The sequence below is a fragment of the Tupaia chinensis genome, unplaced genomic scaffold (genome assembly GCF_000334495.1).
Source record: "Tupaia chinensis unplaced genomic scaffold, TupChi_1.0 Scaffold000207_1, whole genome shotgun sequence".
In the NCBI taxonomy this organism is placed as follows: Eukaryota; Metazoa; Chordata; class Mammalia; order Scandentia; family Tupaiidae; genus Tupaia; species Tupaia belangeri.
This window is the reverse complement of record NW_006159682.1, coordinates 4,208,408-4,233,030: the sequence shown is the minus strand read 5'-3', so window position 1 is coordinate 4,233,030 and position 24,623 is coordinate 4,208,408. Positions and strand designations below refer to the sequence as shown.

Genomic DNA, 24,623 nt, shown 5'->3' with positions numbered 1-24,623 from the left:
GAAGGTCCAGCACTGAGACCGCCCATGGAGGAGCTCGGGCACAAATGGCCCAACAGTTGTTGCTGAAGGCCACCAGTCCTGGACACCCCCTGGCAGTAGGCTCTCCCTGAAGGGACATGTGAGCAGTGACAGTAATGGCTACTTCCACAGGCAGGACATGTAAGCAGTGGGCTGATTTGGGAATACCTGGGAAGAAGTAACCAGCCCCGTCCTGGGAGCACTTCTAGGAGGGAACATCACAGGGGAGGCTTGGAGATGAAAAAGAAACTCATTGGGTAGGAAATAGAGGGCTGGAATTCTTAGAATAGGGGACAGACGGCCCCTGCACATGTCCTAATATGAGAAAGAGTCTGACTTCTGCAGCAATACAAAGTAGGTAGGCGTATCCAGCACTTAGAAAGGGCTGGACAGATGAAAATAGGATGGGAACAGATCTGAGAGAGCCATGTGGGTTGTGAGATGGACTCAGACTACACAGCACAGGCCTGGATAGCCTTCGAATGGAGGGGTTTTGTGTGCATTTCTGCTTTGGATCCCTACGAGGTGGAGGCAGGCGGAAGGGCAGGAAGGCGAGTAGAACAACAAGGCTGGTGGCAAGTTCCAAGGAGATAAAGCCCCCAAGTACATCTTGGATTGGACAAGGCTGCAGCTATAGCTCTGAAACAAGCCTGAGAAAAAGAGGGATTGAGAAAGATGTTTCCAGGTCCAGGAAACATCACAAGCCCTTTGCCTGTGCTGCACACCTTAAAGCCTTGCCTGTGTTAGACCTGCTCTCAGAGCTTCTATTCTTTTCATTACTAAGACATAATTTACATATAGTAAATGTGTCCGTTTTCGCATACAGTTCTGAGTTTCAACACTCCAAAGAACTCTAATGTCCCTCGTAGTAAACTCCACCCCCATGTCCAACCCCTAGCAACCACTAATGTTTTCTGTCTCTCTACAGAGTTTTGCCTTTCCCAGAATGTCATATTAATGAATCATATTGTATGTAGTCTTCTGACTCTTCTTTTCATTTTGCATTGTGCACTTGAGATTTCTTGACGTTGTTCCTGTATTAATAATTCTTTCTTTGTTAATGTGCATTCTGTTATACAGGTATACCCCAGATGATCAATTCCCCAGTTCAGGGACATTTGGGGTGTTTCCATTTTGGGGGCAATTACAAAGAAAACCATCATAAACATTTGTTTACAGGTTTCTACGTGAAGATAGGTTTTGATCTCACTTGGGTAAATACCGAGGAGTGGGATTTCTGGGTGTAGTAAGTGTATGTATAGCATTATTAGAAATTATTGAAGTGTTTTATGGAATGGTTGTATACTTCACATTCTGAGCAGCAATGCATGAGTTTTATAGTTGCTCCATGACCTTACCTACATTTAGTACTATCAGTTTTAATTGTAGTCATTCTATTATGTAGGTAGTAGTATTCCACTGTAATTTTATTTGCACTTTCCTAATGATTAAAGGTGTTAAACATCTTTTTAATGTGCTTATTTGCCATTCATATATCTTTCAGGAAGTAGTCAAGTCTTTTGCTTATTTTTAAAATTATATTTTGCTTTCTTATTATTTAGTTTTTAGTTCTTTATACATTCTGGATACAAGTTCTTTTCTAGACCTGCAATTTGCCTTTCTTCTGATCTTGGAAGGAAGTATTCAACTTTCACTATTACTGTATAATGTTAATTGAGGAGTTTTTATAAATACCCTTTATGGGATCAATAAATTCCCTTTTAGTCCTAAAAACTGACTGTTTAATCATAATTTAATTATTTGTTAAATAAATAAATTTTTTAAGAGGTTTTTGCGTTAGGGTGCATGTGCTGGCTGGTGGGGGTGGGGGAGACAAAGACAGTAAGAGGGAAAGGTAAAAACCACTCCCCATGCCACAATCCCTTCTCCTCCATTCTCCTCCTGGGATTTGGGGCATGCATGCACATGTGCCCAGCATGAGTTTCAAGCCACTGGGTCCAGGACTTGAACTGCAGTTGGCCATGTGGGAGTCCAGTGATGTAATTGCTATGCCATGTGCTGGCCCCTAAATAATTGAATTTTGTCAAAGTTTTTTTTGTTTATCTATTGAGATGATCATATGGGGGCCAGCAGTTGGTGTAATGGCTATGCTGGACTCCCATGTAGGCGACCAAGGTTTGAGTCCCGGCCCTGGTGGCTTAAACTCATGCCGGGTGCATGTGTGCCCAAAATCCCAAGAAGAGAATGGAAGAGAAGGGATTGCAGCATGGCCATCCGCCCTGGGGGGTGATTTCTCTCTTTCTATCTCTCTGTCTCTCTGGCGAGCACATGTGCCCTATAGCAAAAACCTCTCAAAAAAAAGATGATCATATGGATTTTTCTTCTTTAGTCTGTAAATATAATGATTATACTGATGGATTTTTGAACATTAAATGAGCTTCATATTCCCAGGGTAACACTCACTTGGTTGTGATTTTCCTTTTTATATTTTGCTGGATTTGACTGGCCAGAATTTTCTTTAGATTTTCATATGTGTACAGGTTTCTACATGAAGACATGTTTTAATCTCATGTGCATTCCATACACACATATATGTGTGTGTGTGCATGTATGCCCACTTTATTTGCAATAAGAGAAGAAATATTTGATAGTGGTTATTTAAAATTACATTATAACAATGCCCACAGGCCATGAGACCATGTAGCTCAGGCTAGACTGTCTTAGATAAGAACAGGTAGTTTCATTTTAGCTGTATCAATATTTTCAAAAGATACAGATGGAACTTTTGCCAATCTAGCACTAACTATCTTTAGAATAATACTGTCCTACTGCTTCTTGGATTTGACCATTAGGAAAAAAAGATACATCCTTCAAGGATTTCTTTTCTCTTATTTTACCAAAAATTGATGTGTAGGAGTCATATATGGTTTCTCCGCCTTCCATTAAGAAAAAAGTCTCATGGTATACAAGCACTCTGCAAGATTTTTAGAGTGTGCATGAGAATTTCATAGCAATCTAGATACTTATCAATACGAAGAGAGAAGCAAGATCTTGGCATTAATCCAAAAGTCTGGCATGTCAAAATCTGGCACAGATTCCAAAGATCTATTCACACATAACACCATCCACAAACTTCTAGTGAAAGTCCCTCTGCTCCAAATATAACTTTGCAAAGTTAATGGCTAGCAGAGAACATGAGCATGAACATCATCCAGTTTCAAGATGACTTTCAGCAATGGGTTGCATCTTCATTACGCTTTTTGGCAGCCTATTGCTCAGTTAAGGACCTTGGGAGTGGAATCCTCTCCATGTCAGAGATATAACTGTACAGATTCCAGAAAGAGAGTGTACGAGCTTTTTCTTTCTGCATCTCTGGCCACTGCCTGGCATGTGTTGCTCTTCAGGCATGAAGGTTCTCCAGCAGTTGCATCAACTTGCCAGCCAATACGATCTGCTTCAAGACAAGGTCAAGGAGGAGCACCAAGGTGTGCTGTCTGCTGGCAGGCCCCTGACCACCACCAGAACTTGCACTAGCATTCTTCACTTTCTGTCTTTTCTAATGCACTATGTAATGTGTAAGTTGCATACCAGAAGTCTCTGTGGTTTACTGAATATTTTTGTTGTTCTGGATGATGAATTCCTTGATGCTGTTCCATGGGTGTCTATGCATGATCCACTCACCCACCATCTGTAAGTAGGGCTACCCCATTTCCATCCATGGAGAAAACGGGAGAGAGACAGTTTGCTCAGAAGCTTCTTCAACATTGTCATATTCAAGAATGGCCTTGTACAAGGTGTTGAGCAGGTGAGATACATGGGTGACATTTTGAGTGTCAGGTGGAAGTTCTGCCAGTCGGCAATAAATGTTTTGTGCAGAACCTTGAGCTGAGCCAAATGGGGTGACAACTTGTCCACCACTACTGCAAGAGTTAGCATAGGATTATTATCAATAATACATTTCTCAGTTTCTGCAAGTGTCTCTTTAAAACCAGTGAAATATTTGTACAAGGCCCACATGAAAGTCCGGCAGGTTCTAAAGGGAGCTTCAGTAGACTTCTTAGGAATGGAGCCATTTCCAGATAACACACTTTCAGAGCTATGTCCGATGACTTCATCGGTGAGCTCCTGTAATCAAAACACCATCTAGCCATATGTTGCTATCTGTTCCAACACAGACCATAAACAGCAATGTGTCAGATGAGTTACTATAATATTGTTTCTCACAGTTACCTTCCCATCCATCAACTGAAATAAAGAGTGTTTTTAACCTCTGAAAGTAACCATAGGGTTTCTTGGATAACACCCATCTCGGTAACAAAAGTCCTGTCATCTGGAACATGCAATGGACTGCTGCTGTGCGAGTGCTGGTCCCAGACAGCAGCTAAATCAGAGTGCAAATGTAAACTATGAGGAAACCGTGAGGGCACGGCTGTCCGTTACTGATGGGCCACATGCTGTTCCAGCCAGCTTCAGCCATCTGGCTCATCGTTCCAGCTGACACGAAGCCCCAGCTTTCTGTTTTGATCTTGTTCTTCTAAAGAGTCCTGCCCTCCTGAGCCCTAGAGTCTGCTCTGTTTCAGGGCTGTTGCTCATCTTCACCTTCCCTTTCTTCAGAACTATGTGGTGTGTCTACATTTGGACCGAGGTCAATTTCTTCACTTTCCTTCCAGATTTTCCCCAGTTCAAACCATTCTTCTTTCTCATTTTTTCATTATGGCTTGTTGTTTCCACATGGCTGAGTTTTGGACTTCTGAGGTCAAGGTGTTAGCATGGCCACATTCCTCCGAAGGCTCCAGGAAAGAATCCTCCTTTGTCACTCCCTACTCTCTGGTGGTTGCTGGCAATCTCCGGTATTCCTTGGCTTGTAGAAGCACTGCTCCAGTCTGCCTCCATCGTCAGGTGATGGTCTGTCTGTGAATCTTTGTTGAGAATTTTTGCAACCAAGTTCATGATGTAAGGAGTATCAGCCTATAGTTCCTATAGTTTTCTTTTCTTGTAATGTCTTTATCTGGTTTTAGTACCAAGGTAATGCTGACTTCTACAGTTGGGTGGGCAGTTGGGAAGTATCTCCTCCTCTACGCTCTCAAAGCTAACTATATTCTTCTTTCATTATTCTTTGTAGTCTTTTCCATCTGGACATCTGTTTTGCTAATTCAATTCACTTCAGAGACCAAGTCGTATCATACAAAAACCCAAGTAGATGCAAAAATATTAGTAAGACTAGATGTTATGTCCCATAAGGAGGCAAAGAGAAACAGTAATTATCATTTATTGAGCACCTGGTCTTTTACATGCATTTTACTAATATTAACACAAAATCTTTATTGCAACTCTGTGGTGCCAGTTTTAAGGATTTTAAGGATGAGAAAGTTGAGGCTTTGAAAATTTATGTGAACTGTCTAGAGTTATATGACTTTTAAAGTCACAGGAAGAGCTATGGTTTGAACTCAGGTTCTCTCTGCCTTATTTTCTCATCTCTACTAACATCTGTGAATACTTACTATGTGCCAGCTATTCAAAATATTTTTTCCTTATCACTGTGAGTCACTATATGTTATTTCCTCCAGATCAACAAGAGTTCCAGAAAGGCCAAGGTCCATGCCCCAAATCAATCAATACTGTTGGACACCAAACCCCAGGTGTGACAGAGGCAGAGGTAATTAGCATAATGGCATAATCCACACACCCACGTAAGACAAAGGCACACATAGAAGTATCAAAAGTAGGGAAGGGATAAATTATGACTTGGGCACTCCTGGAAAATGCACAGGAAAGAAGGGAAACGGGAAGAGAAGAAGAGAGAGTTGGAGGAGTTGGAGAGTCGACTGAGTTAAATATCTGGGTAAACAGTGAAGGGTGGACACGGCCCGCAGACAAAACGAAAGCCAAAACAAGCAGGGCAAGTAGCTGGATTTTCCAGTGCCATGATGCTGACGTGAAGCAAGACCGCCAGCACCAAACTCAGAGCAGCTCACACTGCAGAGCGCCTTTCTTCCCAACACGTGATCTCAGGCTTCACAACCACCCTGTGAGGGGCCTGCTTATTTGCATCTTATAGGTGAGGAAACTGAGGCTCACCTGGGTGAATAGTTTGCTAGCAATTACACTCAACCTACCAGGAGCCCCAGCCCAGACCTCATTCCTAGCGTGGTGTGTCCTAAACAGACAGGCAGGCAATAGGTCCCATGCCGTAGATCTCAAGTACAAGAAGCACCCCAAGAGGTTCTGAGATTTCAAAGATGTGGGCTTGTAAATCTGTAACACAAATTCTGGAATTTGGTGGCCATGGGCTCTGAACTATTGAGATAAACAATTCTAAAATCCTGATGGCATGGGCTCTAAAATCTTGGAGTCGATGACTATGAAGTAGTGATCTTAGTCTCTGGAATGATGGGGACAAAGACTTGGGCATGACAAAGGTGCTGCTATCTGAAGGGTATTTCCTGGCTCATGGCTTGCCAGGGACGTCCTTTAGGGGGAGCAGACAGACCAGCTAAAGGCCATTAAACAAAATGACTTTGTAAAAGGTGAGAGAGGTCAAGTCAAACATTAAAGTTCCCTGTCAGGCCAGAACCGTCACTGCTGCTACAGCCAACCTGTGGTACCTGGGGTGCCGAGAGGTAAATACACCTCTCTCGGGCCATTACCTTTTTACCTCCTGATGCCCTGGGACAACAGGTCAGGAGACAGAAGTCAAGGGTAGAGCATGGCCTTCAGAGTTAAACCTCAAATGTCTAGACTTCCTGCCTCGCTCCACCTCACCAATGGATTAAAAGACCATATATTCATATCCAGAAGAAGGGACAGGAAGTCCAGCCCCAAGGCCTTACTCCAAATGCTTTCTTTTCTTTTTAATTTTTTTTGGAGAGGTTTTTGCTATAGGGCGCATGCGCTCGCCAGACAAACAGAGAGACAGAGAGACAGAAAGCGAGAAATCACCCCCCAGGGAGGATGGCCACGCCGCAATCCCTTCTTCATTCTCCTCTCGGGATCTTGGGCATGCACGCACATGCACCTGGTGTGAGTTTTAAGCCACCGGGTCCGGGACGCGAACTGCAGTCGACTACATGGGAGTCCAGCGACATAGCCATTACGTTAACTGTTCCAAATGCTTTCTTTTCTGTACTTGCTTTGTTGGGGAGAAGAATGCAAATCTCTTACTTCTCCTCCATAAGGTTCCCTCCCAAGTGGTTAATTCCTTTCCTGAAATTCCAAGGTGTTTCCCTTCCTCTTGGTTCCTTACACTCCCCACTTATCTGCCTTTGATCACCTCTCTCTAGCCCCCAGTACGCCTTCAGTTGAGCTTTCTCATCCACTCTTGAGTCTCCCTCCTTCTGTTCAGAAGTCTCCAGCTCCCATGACTTGGCTAAGCACTCAATGTGTATTTTTTATTACATCCTGTGACAAATCTATAAGGCTGGTCTACTACGATTAACCATATTCTATAACTGAGAAAACTGAGATTCAAGGAGTTTACATGACTCACTAAGGATATAAGGATTGTATATTAGTACTACTAACAGTAAAACATGCTACTACATAATAAGAGTAATAATAAATAATGCTAATACACGCTTACTATGGGTTGGTCACTATTGCAAGTGCTTTTGATATATGGACTCATTTACTCCTCAGAACAACCCTGAAGATAGTACTATGATTCTTCTAATTCTTCTCACTTTACGGAGGAGGAAACTGAAGTCCAGAGACCTAAGCCATTGCCCAGTTCCCAACAGCCTATTTCTCTGCCCAGCTCCACTGCCCAGCTCCGCTGGCATTTCTCTGCCCAGCTCCGCTGGCCCTGCCATCAGCCTGCTCTATGACTAAACTTTCTGGGTGACAGTTCTTCAGATCTGTGGCCCCCAGATCCCAGAAACTCTCCAGAGGAAACAATAAGCATCTGAGAAAAAGTGCCTATAAATCGAGGCAACATTTTAGGTTTCATTCATTCATAAAATACAAGTATTTGCCAGTCTCCTAGAACATGCCAGGAAATGAGCCTACGTCCTGTTGGGAGAGACAGAAATGTAACAAGCAGGCAAATAAGCCCTGATTTTAGGAAGTGACAACTGATATAAGTAAGGAGAGGAGAGAAAGATTTCAAAAGGGTGGGCAGTGGGACACCGTTTAAATCAAACGGACCCCTCACCTGTCCGGGACCAGTAGCATGCACATCATGAGGGAGCTCCAGGCAACTGAGCTCAACTAGAAAGGCCGAGAGGAAAATGAGTTCGATGAGCTAAAGAAACAGCAAACATGGAATGAGACAGAGCAGAGAAAGCAAAGAAGAAATATTTATGAAGCTGAAGAAGAGACAGGGAGCAGGTCACACAGGGGTCAGAGTACAGCTCTGGATTCGATCCTGTGTTTGATGGGCAGCAGCATCAGTCAAGGTTGAAGGGGAGGAAGGAGAGATGGTTACAGACCAGCAGGCACAGAATGCCAAGGTCACCTACAGAGGCCACCTCAGCCACCCTCAGCCTCTGCTCCACTCATCCTTGGTTCTACCCAGTGGTGGAAAGATGCACCCCCAACATCTCAGCCACCAGCACCTCTGTGTGAACAAGTCACCCAACCCCTTCATGCCTTCATCCTTCCATCTGCAAAATGGCAACAGAAACTCTGCTGACAGTGGTGGGAGAGGGGCTGGGGCTCACCTTCGCTTCCAGGGAGAAGGGCTGTACTTCTCTAGCACCATGCCCAGGATGCTGTAGGCCTCTGGTGTATTTTTATGGACTAATAAATTGGCTCCAAACAGAGAGATCGGGGGATCTGATGAATCCAGAGAGGCAGACTGGGAGCAGATCACACAGGGCCCAGGGTATGGAAGTCCTGCAGGGGGCCAGGCTGGACCCACAGGCTAAGGCCTTGGGCGTGCCTTCTCCCTTCTTCCCCAGCAGCCAAGCCAAGCGGGCAGCAGCAGGCCCACTGGACCAAGGGCAGACAGGCAGGCGGGCGGGCAGGCGGGGGCGAGCTGTCGGGCACAGGGAGAAAGGAGGGCATTGTCTGCCGAAACCCAACCAAGGGGCCAGGGCCACAATGTGGGGGATTCTTTTGGGAGAAACAGACATGCCTTTCTTTCCACCAACTGCTGCTAAAACAGCTCACTGGATTTGATTCTCTCCCATTTCACCCCAAACAAGTGATAAATAAATAAACCTTGGTGAGCTCGGAGTACCAGAGCCAGGCCCTGGGCCCAGAGCAGACTGGACGCCGTCCTCCCCAGGAGGGAGGCTCCTGTGCCAGGTGGGCCTGCCTGCATCCCTGCTGCCAGGCGCGCGGGTGAGTCTTCAGCGGGGGAGGCTCTAGCCACGGTGGCTGAGGAAGTCCCTCCAGATGAAGGGTGGAGCTGGCTGGGCCATGTCGTCCTCAAACCCAAGGGACATGTGGTGAGCGGGTGGGGCAATGTGTCAGAGGAAGAGTCAGGATGGCTGCAGGAGTACAGGCTAGGCAGTCCCTGGGGGGCTAGTATCTCCTGGCCCCTCCTCTTTGTTCAGAGGCTCTCTCTGGAGGGGCTGTACAAGCATCATCTACGACTCTCTCCACATTCAACGGGGTGGCACAGTGACAGCGACCAGCCCCTGAACTGGTGTGCCTTGCTCAATGACCAAATCAGGTAATCACAGGAAACCAAAGCTCTTCTCCAGTGTCCTTGTTTTCTAGGTGGTCAAACTGAAGCACAATGGTTAAGACACTTCCTGATGTCCATGGTAGCTGGGTTTTCTGACACCTGAATCCTTTGACATCTTCAGCCCTAAGGATCGCCAATCCCACTGCAAGAGCCTTCTCCTGACCCAAGGGTTCCTTCCTGGTATTCACTGTAGCTCCAGTGAGCCACGGGCTCATCTGGGGGTGCCTCTGCCAAGCACCTGCAGTCTCAGGCCCCCAGCATGTCACGGTCCCACTGTCTCCTAGGCCTTTGTGCCCGCTGGGCTCCCAACCTGCTTTCTTCCCTACTTGTCCAAACCTCCTTCATCACCAGGCACACTCCCTCTTCTGGGAAGCCTCTCCTGCCGCTCCTGCCTCTGCTAAATCTAATCTTCCTTTAGTCTCTGTTGCCTGTCCTGATAGCTGAGGTCCATGGACACCCCAGGCAAAGACATCTGGTGGCCCTCAGATAGGGTGCAGGGGTCAGCCAGCCTACGTGGATCCCAGACCATACCATGGCAGGCTGCTCAGGCCTCTGCTCCCACCCACCAGCTGCTGTGCCCTGTATCTAAGATGCTCCTTCTCATCTTCTCCTTAAGTGGAACACCTCTGCGACTCCTTTCCTGACACCCATAGGCCTGGGGCACAGCCCTGTATCTCAGCACCCAATCTGGACTCACTCATGCTTGTCTTTCCCACCAGACTCTGAGCCCTACGAGGGCAGAATGCCCTGTTCAGAGAACAGAGCCACTCCAGGGCTCCTGCAGTCTGGACCCTCCTCATTCATTCCGTATCTGCCGAACCAAAAGAATAAGAAGAATCAGCCCCTCTCTTAGAGAAATCCTCTTCCACATGACCTGGGTGAACACTGTGACATCCCAAGGGCATGCCCACTCTCTTACTTCCTTAGGTCCCATGAGGAAGGCCTGGGTCTCCTTTCACTCTGTCTCTCCTGTTGGCCTCATTCTGCTATGACAGAAGAAAGACTTGGCCTGGCCCGCTCCTCCAGCCCCCAGTTCCATCTCAATCCACGGGCAACTCAGCAACTCCCTGCCATATCTGGGCTGAGGGTGCACTTGCTGTGTTTTAGTTCCCTTAACTCCTGACAGTGCATTATTTAAAAATGCCTCAAAGGACTGCCCAGCCAGCTCTGAAATAGGGGACAAGCGGAGCCAGGTGTGCAGGACTTCCCCTGGTGCAGCTGAGGCACAGAGGGGTCTGGGCCTACTCCAAGGGAGAACCGGAGACTTTTGGAGAGAAATCAGGACAGCTGAAAATTGAACACATACGTACATGCCAATGCTCAATTCCTTCCTTGGAGCTTTGAAGAGACCCTCATAGCTTTCTGTGACATCACAGCAAATATTTTCAGGCATGCAAGACATAGTTTAAATATTGTACACTCAAGTCAGATGATCTTTGCTCTTAGAATCACAGGGCTCAACTGGACACAGGATGCTCCCAGGCCTATGTCTTCTGGAAGGTTTGCTCCTGCTGCTTCTCAAATGAAGGAAAGTCTCTCCTACTGGCAGAGGCCTGCAGGGCAGTGGGGACGGGTAGGCATCAGATGTCCAGTGCAGCTCTGGACTCAGGAGAGAATCAGTCTTTGCAACATATAAGAGACATACGACCAGGCATCGTGTAACTTGCCAGCTCCAGGGCAGTGACTAATGCTTCACCTGAGTCTCCTTCTGTGTTCTGGAGTCAGATGAAGACAATGAGTCAGTATATAACCAGCAAGCCGGCGTTGCCAAAGCAGATTAATGCAAGAAAACAGGTGCTGAGCTGCACGCTCGGCTTCAGAAGACACTGAGAAATGTGAGTTTCTCCCCTTGCCCAGCCTGGGAGTTGGTGACAGAGTGGGGACCAGATCCACCCCTGGCTCCTGGCCCTCACTCCACTGCTCTTTTTTTTTTTTTTTCATGGGGGATGGCCACACCACAATTCCTTCTCCTCCATTCTCCTCCCAGGATCTTCGGCATGCACGCACACGCGCCTGGCATGAGTTTAAGCCACTGGGTCCAGGATGTGAACTGCGGTCTGCTACACGGGAACCCAGCGTCATAGCCATTACACTAACTGCTGGTCCCTCCACTGTTCTTTACAGTACATGGCTCAGCCTCCCTCACAGGTGTTAAAATAACGGCAGAGAATCGGACATATGAGCTCCTTTCTCCTTGTGTGGTGGTCATTATCCCCTTTCAACAGTTCTCATTTTATGAATGGATACACTTTCATTCATACAAGTGTTTTCCGGGAGCCTACTATGTGCCCAGTTACAGGAGCCGTTCAAGTCACATCTCCAAAGGCTCGCAGAAGCAAGAGATGTCAAGTAATTAAGACAGGCTGGTGGGGGTCACAACAAACTCGAGCCGTGGTATAGTGACAGGCAGCCTGGAGACGAGTGAGTCATTTCCAGAAGCTGGGGCACATTCTTCCCACTGGACTCCTCCCCCTGCTATCTTCCACTCTGACTTCAGGCTTGAAGGCCACAGCTGAACACCAAGGGCTTTCTCAGGTCTCTCTTTGCCCTGTCTTCCCTTTCCTAGAAACTTTTTTTTCAACCAGTTGACACCCATTCAGGGGTCTTGTCTGTCCCGAGACATCACAGGGAGGGATCAGACCTGCCCAACTTACAGTGTGGTGGCGAGAGCCCTGGTAAAGCAGGCAATTGCAATACGGTCTGATGAGTGTGCTGGAGGGGTGGGGGAGAGGCTGTGGGCACACGGGAGGCAGGAGTAACTGAAATGGTGCTTGGAGCAGGGAGTTGCTAGGAGATTTTTAATCACTAATTTTTATTGTAACTTCCAATATACATATAAGGGTTGTACATCTGTATGGAGTGCAGTGTGTTTTCTTCAAGCATGTATCCAGCATGTAACGATCAGATGAGGCCAATAAACATATCTGCCCTCTCCGGCCCTTATCATTACTTCATGTGGTGCATATTCAAAAAGTGCTCTTCTGGTTATTTTGAAATGTATATTGAATTGTCACCAACGTTCTTCATTATACTGTGCTATGGTATTCTCTAACCCAGGTGTTCCTAACTCCCAGGCTGTGGACCGATGCCAGTTCATGGCGTGGTGGGGAGGTAGAGGGACAGGGATAGTGAGGCCTTGAACTGGTGCCAGTTCATAACTTGTTGGCCCCCACCTCTTAACCTGGGTCACACAGTGGGAGGTAAGTGGTGGGCAAGTGAGGCTTCAGCTTCATCTGTGTTTGCAGCCACTCCCCGTTGTTCACATTGTCACCTGGGCTCCACTTCCTGTCAGACAAGTGGTGGTATTGCATTCTCATGGGAGCACAAATCCTATTATCGTGTGATTGCTTCACTATTGCAATGTATTAGTGGTGGAAATGGGGTGCATGGTGGATGTGGTACACTTGGGTCATATCCCCTACCCCCATCCATGGAGGGATGGTCCTCCACTAGGTGGGTCCCTGGGGCCAGGAAGGTTGTAGACCACTGGTATAATACACTCCATTTATTTACATGCTCTATTTCCTAGAGGAGGCAACATTCGAGCTGAGACATGAGAAGGCAGTAGGGTTGAGCTGTGGAATATGTGTGTGTGTGTGTGTGTGTGTGTGTGTGTGTGTGTGTGTTGGTCAGAGGGGCCAACCTGGGCAAAATGGCAGAAGCTCTCAGAGGCTGGACACAGCACAAGGCTGCACTCTCCCTTGGTCTCCTAAGTCTCTGGCCACTATAAACACCACCTTCAAAGGCTGGAACATCTCTGACACCTCTCCCTCCTCTCGGCCAGAATGGCTTTTATCCCAGCTTCTATCATTGTGTCCTTTCTTTCACTCTTTGTTCCATCCCTCCACACCCATGGCTTCAGCTCTGCCCAGAGTCCTTGTGAATCTTCATCTCCAGACTCCACTCCCCAGGGCCCAACCACCTGACAGCCTCTCCATCTGGGCCCTTCACATTCACCTCAAGTCCTACGAGGTAGGAATGGAATTCACTGTTCCCACAGCTGGCCTCCCCTCCTAAACAGGCGTCCCCTCCCCATGCACATGTGTCTTCTGCAGCTCATCCACCACTCGGCCCTAGGGCTTTTTCCTTCTCAGCATTTTTCCCATCTTTCCTTTCCTCTCCGTTCCTACAGCCTCCTCCTGGGTCCTTTCACTTTCTAGGCTATTGATTACAACTACTAAGCTCCTAGAAGCAGGTGGAGCTCAAGTGCCCTATAGCATAAAAAAACTCTCCAAAATAATAATAATAATAATAATAACAACAACAACAATGGCACAGAAAAGGGCTAATACTTCGTCTTTACCACATGCTAGGTACTGTTCTAAATACTACATATATTTACTGGCTCATTTTGGCTTCAAAGAAACCCTGTGAACCAGGTACTACTATACCCTCATTTTAGAGGAATCGGGGCACTGGTACAAAGCAGTGCAGTTAGCGCATGAATGCAAGTAATTGGGCTTCAGAGTGGTTGCATTTTTTTTTTAGGGAGATTTTTACTATAGGGCACATGTGCTCACTGAAGAGACAAAAAAGAGACAGAGAGACAGAAAGTGAGAAATCCCCCCAGACAGGGGTGATGGCCAGGCTGCAATCCCTTCTTATCCACTCTCCTCTTGGGATTTTGGGCATGTACGCACATGTACCTGGCATGAATTTCAAGCCACCAAGTCTGGGACTGGAACTGTGGTCGACGATGATGTGGGAGTTCAGTGATGTAACCATTACACTATCTGCTGCTCCCCAAGAGTGTGTGCCTTTTTTTTTTTTTTGAGAGGTTTTTGCTATAGGGCAAACACGCTAGCCAAAAAGACAGAGAGAGACAGAGAGACAGAAAGCAAGAAATCACCCCCCAGGGGGGATGGCCATGCCACAATCCCTTCTCCTCCATTCTCCTCTCGTGATCTTGGGCACGCATGCACATGTGCCTGCCGTTAGTTTAAGCTACTGAATCCGGGACTTGAACCGCGGCTGACAACATGGGAGTCCAGCAACATAGCCATTATGCCAATTGCTGGTCCTGAGTGTGTGCTTTTTCTACCTCCCTTTTCCCCAGATCCTGTCTCACTCAGGTGGGACACCATGTACACCAGTGCAGTGTGAGCTGGCCTGAGGGCTCTGGCAAGGGCAAGCCATGGGTAGAGTGTGTGAAAGGATATCTCCTTGTATGTCACACAAAGGAGCCAAGCAGGTGGGCCTGCTGCTCAGCTCTGAAACATGGTCAGCCTGGCTGCTTACCTCTGCAATGGAAGTGAATCTCTATAATTCTGGTATCCATTAGTTCACTCATTCACTAAATACTGACTGTGTGCTTGCCACTATCTGTCCTGGCCAGTGAGTACAAAGATACACATGCATTTATCTGCTGGGTCTTCTCCCAAATGGGGACTAATAGGTTCCTGAGAGCAGAGACCACCTAAAAACCAGGTGTCTTGCAAGATGCAGCCAGTGGGTTGAAGATTGTGACAGATGGCAGGTGACATTTAGATAAGGCTTGGTCATCCTCTGTACCCCTGCCCCCAGGTTATAGGTAGTGAATGGAGACCAGAAAGTTTGGGGCCCAGAACCCATCAGTCCTTACTCATAGGCCAAAGCATTTCCCCCAGGCCTGAAGCTGCCATTAGGAACCAAATTGCTTCAGGAAAAAGAGCAGACCATTCCTTTGTACAAGGGCGTGAGAGCAACTTCAATGAATCCCGAATGTGGGAAGACTTCTGACAATCAGAATGGAAAAGGTAAGTCAAGAAAAAAGCTGGCATTCAGCAGCGGAGATAAACGGAGCTGATACACGGCCTTTGAACACTTGGGTTATTTACTTACTGGCTTCCAGTTCTTGTGCGGTTAATTCCAGCCGAAATGCCCCAGTGCCTCACTCACATGTGTGGCACATTATGTACCCATCTGGCAGCAAGACTGACACCTCCCCTGGCAACTGCCCTCTGAAGCTTCAAACACACTGACATGTTTGTGTCCCAAAAACAACAACACAGAAAGGAAACAGAAAAGAACACCCTGGCGTTTATTGCGTTGACTCTGGCAGGACTGCGAGCTAACAATGTCTTGTCGGCAATAGGAGCTCAACAAACATGTGAGGAAGTGAACTTGGGCCAGGTCCAAAGGCTGGACTAACTGAGACACTTTGTGAAGCCAAAGAGAGACACACAGGCTACGGTAACCATGAGGCTCCAATCTGAGGTCCCCTTTGCAGAAATGGAGATCATTTGTTCTGGAGAATTTTTTTTTTTTCCTTTCACATTCCCTCTGCTTAAACAAATCCTGGTGAAAAGAACTCCTGCTCTGATTGTCCATGGAAAGGTTCCCTGGAATGTTGGACTGAGTCTCTGGAATGTATAGATTTAACAAGCCAATTTTGAAATTAACGGAGATGAAAAGGGAGCGTTATGGTCACATTACACACGAATCCCCACCTGAGCTGAGGGCAAGGGGCCGAGGAGGTCCCTTAGAGTTTGCTGTGAGCAAGCTTAGCATGTTCCAGACCCCAAACCTTGGCCAATCTGCCATTTTAGGGGGAGAAAAATCCACAGAAATCACCCATAGACTTGCTGAGGGATGAACACATCTTCATTAGGAATTCTGAAATGCTGAACACATGGTTTCCAAACAGTTCAATGAAAAAAAAAAATTTAAAAAGACCTTTCCGCCCTGTCTACTGAGTGTCATGTTTTGACATATCTTCCCTACTAAAGGAACCACGTACCTGTCCCGAGTGATACTGTCAAAAACACCAGTCCAGGCTTCTGATAAGGAAAAAGATAGGATTTGAATCATGGATTTTGATATATTTGGAGGGTAAATCTTGACAGTTATCTTTGCAGTTTTGCTTCCAACAGTTTTTTTGTTTTCTTTTGTTTTTTAATACTGAACAGTTCTGGGAATTTGAAGAGGATGTGGGTACTCATGGCATGGGTGGCGGATGGGCAATCCCCAGTGGCGCATGGTCACACTGCAATCCCTTCCACACTTCTCTATCCCACCAGGATCTGGAGCACGCATGTTCACGTACCCTGTGTGTTTCTCAAGACGCTGAGTCTGGGACTTGAACTGCGTGGTCAGTCATGTGGGATCTGGTTCCCTCAACTACTAATCCATGGGGCCAGCCCAGCTTTGGAATTTCAACTATTACCTTCCTCCGTAGCCAGGGAGTTTAGGGGCCCAGCCTAGGATCAGTCACTTCACCCAGCGTTTTTTACAATGCAGCTGAAATGGCAGAATCCCAGGAAGAGGAAAGAACGTACCCACTGGGTATGGCACCGGGCAACAGCCCTGGGAAGACCTTGCCCAGGGCAGTGCTGTTTTCCACCCCCACCCCAGGCAGACACCAGTTCTCATCCCAGAGTTTTACCTAACCCTTGAGAGCCTTTTCCCTCCATTCAGGGCAATGAGCCATCTGACTCGCTCTTCAAAGAATAAGTCTTTTTGTTTAGAGACGTATTTAGGGATTTTAAGCACTGCACATGATTCTTCCTCAATAGCCTTTGATTTTTCTTCCAGGACTTGATCAAGTAGGTTCAACTCAAGGATCAAGACCAGGTTGCGGTTTAACCTAAAGACCCTGAGGAAGAGGGAATATCCCATCAGGTGGGAGGGCAGACAGAGATGCAATGTGAGCAGAAGTTTGACTTTTCTGGAAGCTCAGGGCTGCCTCTCTGCATTACAAAGTGATGGGGTGTCTGGCAAGGACCAGGCCTAAGTTATAGGTCTGGACTTGCAATTAGGCATCCCCTTCCCTACAAACAAACAAACAAACAAACACCCTTTGGGGTCAGAAAGTCTGGCGAACTTCAGTGGATAATGTCCAGCAGAGGACTGACAAGTCAGATGCCACCTGGCTGGGCTTGGCAACATCTGATTGCTCCCTCCCTCCTCTAGTCCTGAGGAAGGCTGCCCAGCTGGCCCTGTCTCCACTGTGCTCCCACAAAAGGGCCCGGGGGGAGGCTGTTTCTATCAGGTATTTAATGTGACATTTCACTTCTATTTTCACATCAATACATGGGGAATGGGGCTACTCCCTCCTTCCTGTTATAATGTGACCTCAGGTTGTCCTAAGTCCGCATAGCCAAGTCCCTTCCACTCAGGACTCAAGGCATGAAGAGTGAGGGTGCTCACAAAAGGTTTCTGGAAGCTCAAAGTTGTCCCTGAGCCATGAGGAAGCAAGCAGTGAAGGAAGAACTTTCTCTCTATCCTCCCTATCCCATCGAGATTATTTTGCAGACACTCTTCACTGTTTATAAAGGGGGAAAGAACCCAAACAAACAGCAAGCCCCAGCCGTACTCAGCATCACAGCCACGCGAAGCCACATGTCACTACGAGAACTGCTTGGCGCTGTTTACAAAGAGGCCTATTAAGTTCTTTTGAACGTCAGCACGAGGTCCCAGGGCTTCAGTCCCACATGGGACTTGGGCTTTACCAGCTGGGAGGTGGTAGGGTTGTGTGTTATGACATCTGGAAACACCAGGGCAGAAGGGATGAGCCAGGCCATGGGAACCCCAGCAGCTGCTCCCCAATGCTGACCCACATGGCCCAAAGCCTTCCAATGGCCTCTGGAAGACAGCCCGGTGGCGCTTGCCAGTATTTATGGCCCTGCAGCTGGGCTCATGACTGACTGGCCCACTGTCAGCTGACACCAAAGGAAATGTCATCCATTTCTAGTTGTAGAAGATGAAGGTCTGGCCTCTGGAAGTGAGAAGGGACATATCTCCACTCAACTTTCAACGCGAATGAGCAAAAGAGGCACTTATCAGACTGTCTGATGAATCCATGCCAGAAACCTCAGTAATTCAGACCCACCTGGGAAGAGGGTCACTAACTTCAACTGTGTATATTCAAGGATGTACAGATTTATATTCGGATAATGTCCCTTCACCCAATCTCCAGACGGGATTTAAAAACGGATTGGGTCAACCCTTCAAATATATCGCTTAGTGCACTTTGATTACACATCAATTAAATTAAAAACTGTATCTCAAAAACGAAAACCCCAGGTGAGTCAGCACATGTTGCAATCCCTCCACCGTGTGCATGGATGGGTAGCTGCCTGGCCTCTGCTAGCAAGGCTCCCCAAACAGGAACTCATGCCACTCCAGGCAGCTGTTCCAAGATCAGACTTCTGTACTAGCGAAGTCTTCCTTTACGAAGCTGGAATCAGCCTCCTGCAATCAGCTATCCATTAAGCAGAGCCATAAAGAAGACACTGGATCCCTGTGCCTAGGGAGAGCTCTTCAGAAACAGAATTGGCAGGATTACACCCCCACCCCATAGGTCATGCGCACATGTAAATAAATGTGAGTGCATGCGCATACACACACACACACACACACACACACACACACACACACAGTGATACTTCACTCATCCAGAAGTCCCTCATCTACCAACTTCCCAAACCCAAAGAACAGAATCAACATCACGCACATTCACGCACTTGACTCCCAGAAAAAAGGCTCACCTCTTCACCTGAAATCGTTTAGCTTTTTGGAGTCACACTTTTTTTTTTCCTCTTGGATTTATTTTTTTTGCTCTAGGGCACATGTGCGAAAAAGAGAGATATAAATAGGGAAAGTGAGAAATCACTACCCAAGGGATGGCCACACTGCAATCCCATCTCCTTCATTCTCAGCTCGGGATTTTGGGCATGCAAGCACATGATCTCAGTGTAATTTTCAGGCTGCTGGGTCCGGGATTTGAACCTGCGAAGTTGGCCATGTGGAATCCAGCACCTTAACCAGCATGCCACCTGATAGCCCTGGACTCACTTTTAATAAGTCTGCTTTGCTGGCTTGAAATTCACAAAAGATTAAAAGCAGCCAATAAGCTGCGCAGGATGTTGGCCGGAGTATGAAGTCAAAAACGCCAGCCTGTCTCTGATAGGGGAGACTGATAAATGGCCCTAAGGAACTGAAAAACAGCAGGGACCTAAGGTGGCCAGAGAAAAGGCAACACTATCACACACCTCATCATGTGACAGCCAGGCCACTGAGGATGACCTGAATCTCCAAGGAAAAGGGTAGGCTGATTGAAGAGTGGCTGTTGCATGTGGCATACATACTTCTCAAAGCTCTCCATCCAAAGAGGGTGTGTCCGCTAACATCACGATACCCAAAGATAGTAATTCATTTCTGGTGGACGACCTCACTCGACGCTGGCAAGTGCCTAAATGAGGTGTCACTGTGTTATCGCACAGCCCACACACAGCATGGTTTTCCTGCACAAACGATACCAACAACGGCAAAATGCACTAAGGGCACGTGGTGGGCACCGCCCTGGCTGACGGATTCCCATGGTAGCTGCAGCTATGCAGTGAAGTCTCACTTCCCAGGACACCTACCTTTCCTGCCTTGGTAGAGATAAGAAATGCCAAAATTAGCATAGTAATATTTGATTCAAAACAAGTAACATCCCTGCTTTGTGACAACTACATGTTCATGATCCACAGCACATGGCTTCATGAATATGTATTTTGCATTTTAATTTGCTCAGCAAATTCTTTTCCTTTTTTTTTTTAAGAATTATTTTATGCTACTTTATTTATTTATTTTAATTTGACTAGAGAGGGACAGAATGAGAGAGAGAGAGAGCGAGAGAGAGAGAGAAAGTGAGAAAGCAAGCCCCCAGGTCTGAGAATCGAACTGTGGTTGGCCATGAGGGAGTCCAGCGCTCCATCCACCATGTCACCTGCCAGCCCCTCAGCAAATTCTTTTCTAGAGAGCCCAAGAAGGTAAACTGCAGGCTGCTTCTATGACGATAACTGTGGCTTATTCCATCTGAGACCTGTGTCCCAAGCCCACAAACCAGCTGCCAGAAGTCTAGGACATTGGGCCTAAGGGCCATGAAGAGACAATAACTCTTACATTATGGTTGGAATCTTTCCTCAAAATTCCTGTGTTGATATTCAGTTATGATATCACTGAGAGGATGAAAATTTAATCCTATTATGGTTTGGCAAGGTGGGACCTTTGAGAAGTGGTTAGGTATCAGGTAGGGCCTCACTGATTTAGCTGTGGTGGGGTTACATGGAGAATGAGCTCGGAATAGAGAGACCTGTGAACACAGAGGCATCCTCTCCTGTCTTCCACCATGTAGGGATGCACCCAGAAGACCCTCCCAGGTGTGGGCCTTGGATCTTAGACCTAGAAACCATGAGCTGAATATTCTCTTAAATGACCCAGATGTGAATATTTCCTGTTATTAGTAACAGAACAACCTATAGAACATGTCAGTTGTCTGGGTAGCTAGAGGAAGCATTGTTAGTGTCAAATAATGGTTAATCCAAAGTTATTCATGTAGGGCTCAGGAACACAGGATCATACCTGTGAACATGCACACACACATGTGCACACACACACATATACACGGTCTCTCTTTTGCTTGCTCTCTCTCTCTCAGCATGTATGAGCCCCACAGGGCAGCAGCCCCAGCAGTAGTTAGGCGTCATAGGAAGCTCTGATTACATCACACAGATTAGCTCTGTGGGAGGAGTGGAGGTGGCACTTCAGAGCCTCTTTACTCTGTTCCATCCCTAGTTACAAAGGCACGTCACCTTCCACCCTGCTGTTTTACTTACTGTGCAGATTATTTGCAGGCTGACTGTCCCCACTAGAATGTAAGCTGCGTGAAAACACTGAACACTTTTTTTGGGGGGTGCAATACCAATATCCAAGATAGTCCTCAACACAGAGTAGGTGCTCTGTACTAATTTTTAAAATGGGTAATAATGAATAGGTGGCTGATTCTATAGCCTAAAGAAAGAGGGACCAGCAGTTAGCGTAGTAGCTAAGTTGCTGAACTCCCATGTAGTTGACCGCGGTTTGGGTCCCAGACCCGGTGGCTTAAACTCACACCGGGCATGTGTGCTTGCATGCCCAAGATCCCAAGAGAATGGAGGAGCAGGGACTGCAGCGTGGCCATCTCCCTGGGGGGAGGGGGGATGATTTCTCGCTTTCTGTCTCTCTATCTCTCTCTGTCTTTCTGGCAAGCGCACAAGCCCTATAGCAAAAACCTCTCAAAAAAAAAAAAAAAAAAGAAAGAAAGAAAGAAAGAAAGAAAGAGATCAGTCAGTCCTGGCACACACTTGGTACACGTGCGACCCATAGTTTCTCCTGCACCCAGCATTAACCCATCACAGCTTGCATCCCAGTAAGTCCAATGGAGCCTCAGAACCATTCTCAATCGAGCGTTTCAGACAAGCTCCACGATCAGCTCCTGGTTAACACAGGGAATGAACTCTGCTTTCTGATCCTGACCCAGCCTATTATCACTGGGCCTGGAGGTTTTGCTGACTTGCTTGTTTTACTTTCCCAAGTGGCCTCAAGGGCCGGATTTAATGTCTCCTGACCTGAGGCGGATGCTAGTGAATGATCACTGGGTGAGTCTGATCACACAGCAGGGGATCTGGGATGCAGTCCACACCAGGCAGGACCTGGACCTGGGGCTTTTTCTTCATCTCAGCCTGTCTCAAGTACTTTTAAAATGCTGGCATTCTTGAAGAGCTCACTCAGCCTCTCTCCCACATGTCATCTTGCAGGATCTTCACACTCCACCTTGCAGGGCGGATTAGGCCACCTTTCACAGGGGCTCACTTAAGTAAGGACCTGCTCAAGGTCAATAGCCAGCAAGGGACAGAGTTGGGAGTTGAATTCACGCCTTTTGGTGGCCTTTGTACAGATGAGAAACTGGGCTGATAGAGGTCCTCGATGTGCCAAAAGCCGTCCTTGAGGGATTTCCTAGCCCTGGACTCTGTGCTCCTAGAGATGAGGCTGCCTCTCAGTCATCAGTTTCCCATTCCTATCCCAGGTATGGTTCAGAGTGGATGAGTGAAGAAAGGAAAGCAAGGATGCAAGACAACTGGACAGTCCGGCGTTAGTAACTTGGTCTAAATGGAGGGGTCAAATATAATCCGAATCTACCAACCTAGTAGTCCCTGCAGAAGCAGCCCTGATCTGAGTGAGAGGACACCCCAGATGAAGGCAGCAAAGATGATGCTCCCCCGTTATGTCCTCATGACCAAGAGAAAAAAACATGTCCTCCATGAGGCTTCCCCTTTCCAGCACCCAACTTCCACTTCTCCCACCATTCCCCACTCTCACGTTCCAGCCTTACCTCCTTTTTTCAGAATGCATGAGGGAGGGTCTTCTGGGTCTTTCCATAGGGTTTGTCCAGTCCCTACCCCAGATTTAAGAATGTATTGATTTTAAGAACTCAGCAAACATTGGCAATGAGTGAAGGGGTGAATAAGTGAATAATTAGAGACTTACTCATTCAACAAATGAACAATACTATATAAGGGTCAGGGTTCTAGGTTCTGGGACACAGTGGAGAGTGGAAAATAGGAGCTAACCAACAGTTCCTTTGGCCTTTTGTCCCCTGTTCATTTTAACCATTCCACACTTCCTTTCCAATTTACCCCTTTATGGTGGGTCTCATCTCATTCCTCTTGTACTCAAAAACTTTCAATGCCTCTCATTACCTGTTGGAAAATGGCCAAATTCCTTATCCTGGGATTGAAGGCCTTCAAAGTAAGATGTAGCTGAAATCTGTACTCCCAGCCTTATCTCCTGTCCCTCATTCCCTCTGCCTTTCCATTACATATTTTATGGTCCACCCCATGCCTGTGAGATGTACTTCTCATCTGTACTGGTCAGCTAGTGCTGCATTACAAATAATCCCAAGATTCTGGGATTAAAGCAATAATAATTTATTTTCTATTGCATGTCTTGGGGATGGCTGGTTTGGCTGATCTGAGTTAAACTTGCCTGGGCTCAAACTCTGTGACCATCTTGGCTTGGCTCTTCATTGTGGGGTGGGCATACGTCTGCTGTATTCATTCTGGGACCTAGGTGAAGAGCAGCAATTACACTGGACTACAAAACCAGTCCTGATCTCAGTGAGAGGACACCCAGATGAAGGCAGGACTCTCTTCTCATGGTGAAGGCAGAGGCCCAAGAGGATGAGCCCAATGATGCAAGCACACCTGAGTCCCTGTTTGCATTGTGTCTGCTATACCTCATTGACCAAAGCAGGTCACATGACAGAGCCCAAAGTCAAGGAGCAGGGAAGCACACTTTGCTCACCAAGAAGCCAAAACAAGTTACATGGTCAAACCCTTCATCACTGCAGTCTGGGGAAAGGGAAAGGCATGAAGTGGGTATTTTTTTTAACAACAATTTAACACACCATCTCTGCCTAATATAATTGGGTAGTATGGTAAAAAAAAAAAAGTCTGGTTTAGAAATAGAAGGCCTAGTTCTGTATCATAGCTACACATTCTACTTTAAAAAAAAAAATTTTATTAAATTTGTTGTTATTTATTTAATTTGACCAGAGGCAGAGAGATAGAGAAAGGGAAAGTGAGAAAGCAAGCTGCCAGGTCCAGGACTCAAACTGCAGTTAGCCATGTGGAAATCCAGGGCCTTAACCACCATGCCACCTGCCGGCCCCCATAGTCTACTTTCTAAGAGGCTCAGACACAATATACTGCCCAAATACTTCATTCGCTCAATACATATGCACTAAGACTCTACCATGCATAGGAATAAGTACTGAGCCAAAGCCTGAGCCACACTGGTAAGAAAATAGACATGGCCTTGCTCTCCTTATGGCCCCGAATGGTGCTCTTAACCCTCTGAGTGTCAGTTCTGTCATCCACAGAGTGGAGAAACCACCTTACATGAGAAAACCCATGGGGAGTTGGCCTGGGGTACAGTTATAAGAGGAGAGAGGCCTGTCTCCCTGGAAGTGATCTCTTACCAATCTGAATCCTTAAAACAATTACCATGCAGTTAAAGGCTCATCTAATCAAGAGGTCTATCTTGTGCCAGGTCAGCCTGTCCAGCCCAAACTCCTGCCCTCTAGACGCTCCAAACTAGACAGGTGTGTTCCTCCTGCCTTTCCTGACGGCATCCAGCCCGTGCCGTAGCAAGATAGGTGCTCCATCACACACTGCTGACCAAGAGTCCAGAGCTCCCCAGTCACTTCTCTCACTCTCTCCTGGCAACA

General features: G+C 47.0%; 1 protein-coding gene and 1 pseudogene across 1 annotated transcript in view; both read right to left on the bottom strand.

The window, feature by feature from the left end:
* Positions 1 to 24,623, bottom strand: part of TRABD2B (TraB domain containing 2B) — a 249,270-nt gene that overhangs the window by 189,726 nt on the left and 34,921 nt on the right. The window lies entirely within an intron of this gene.
* LOC102494872 (gamma-tubulin complex component 5-like) overlaps positions 1 to 24,623 on the bottom strand; it is a 65,093-nt pseudogene that overhangs the window by 27,242 nt on the left and 13,228 nt on the right.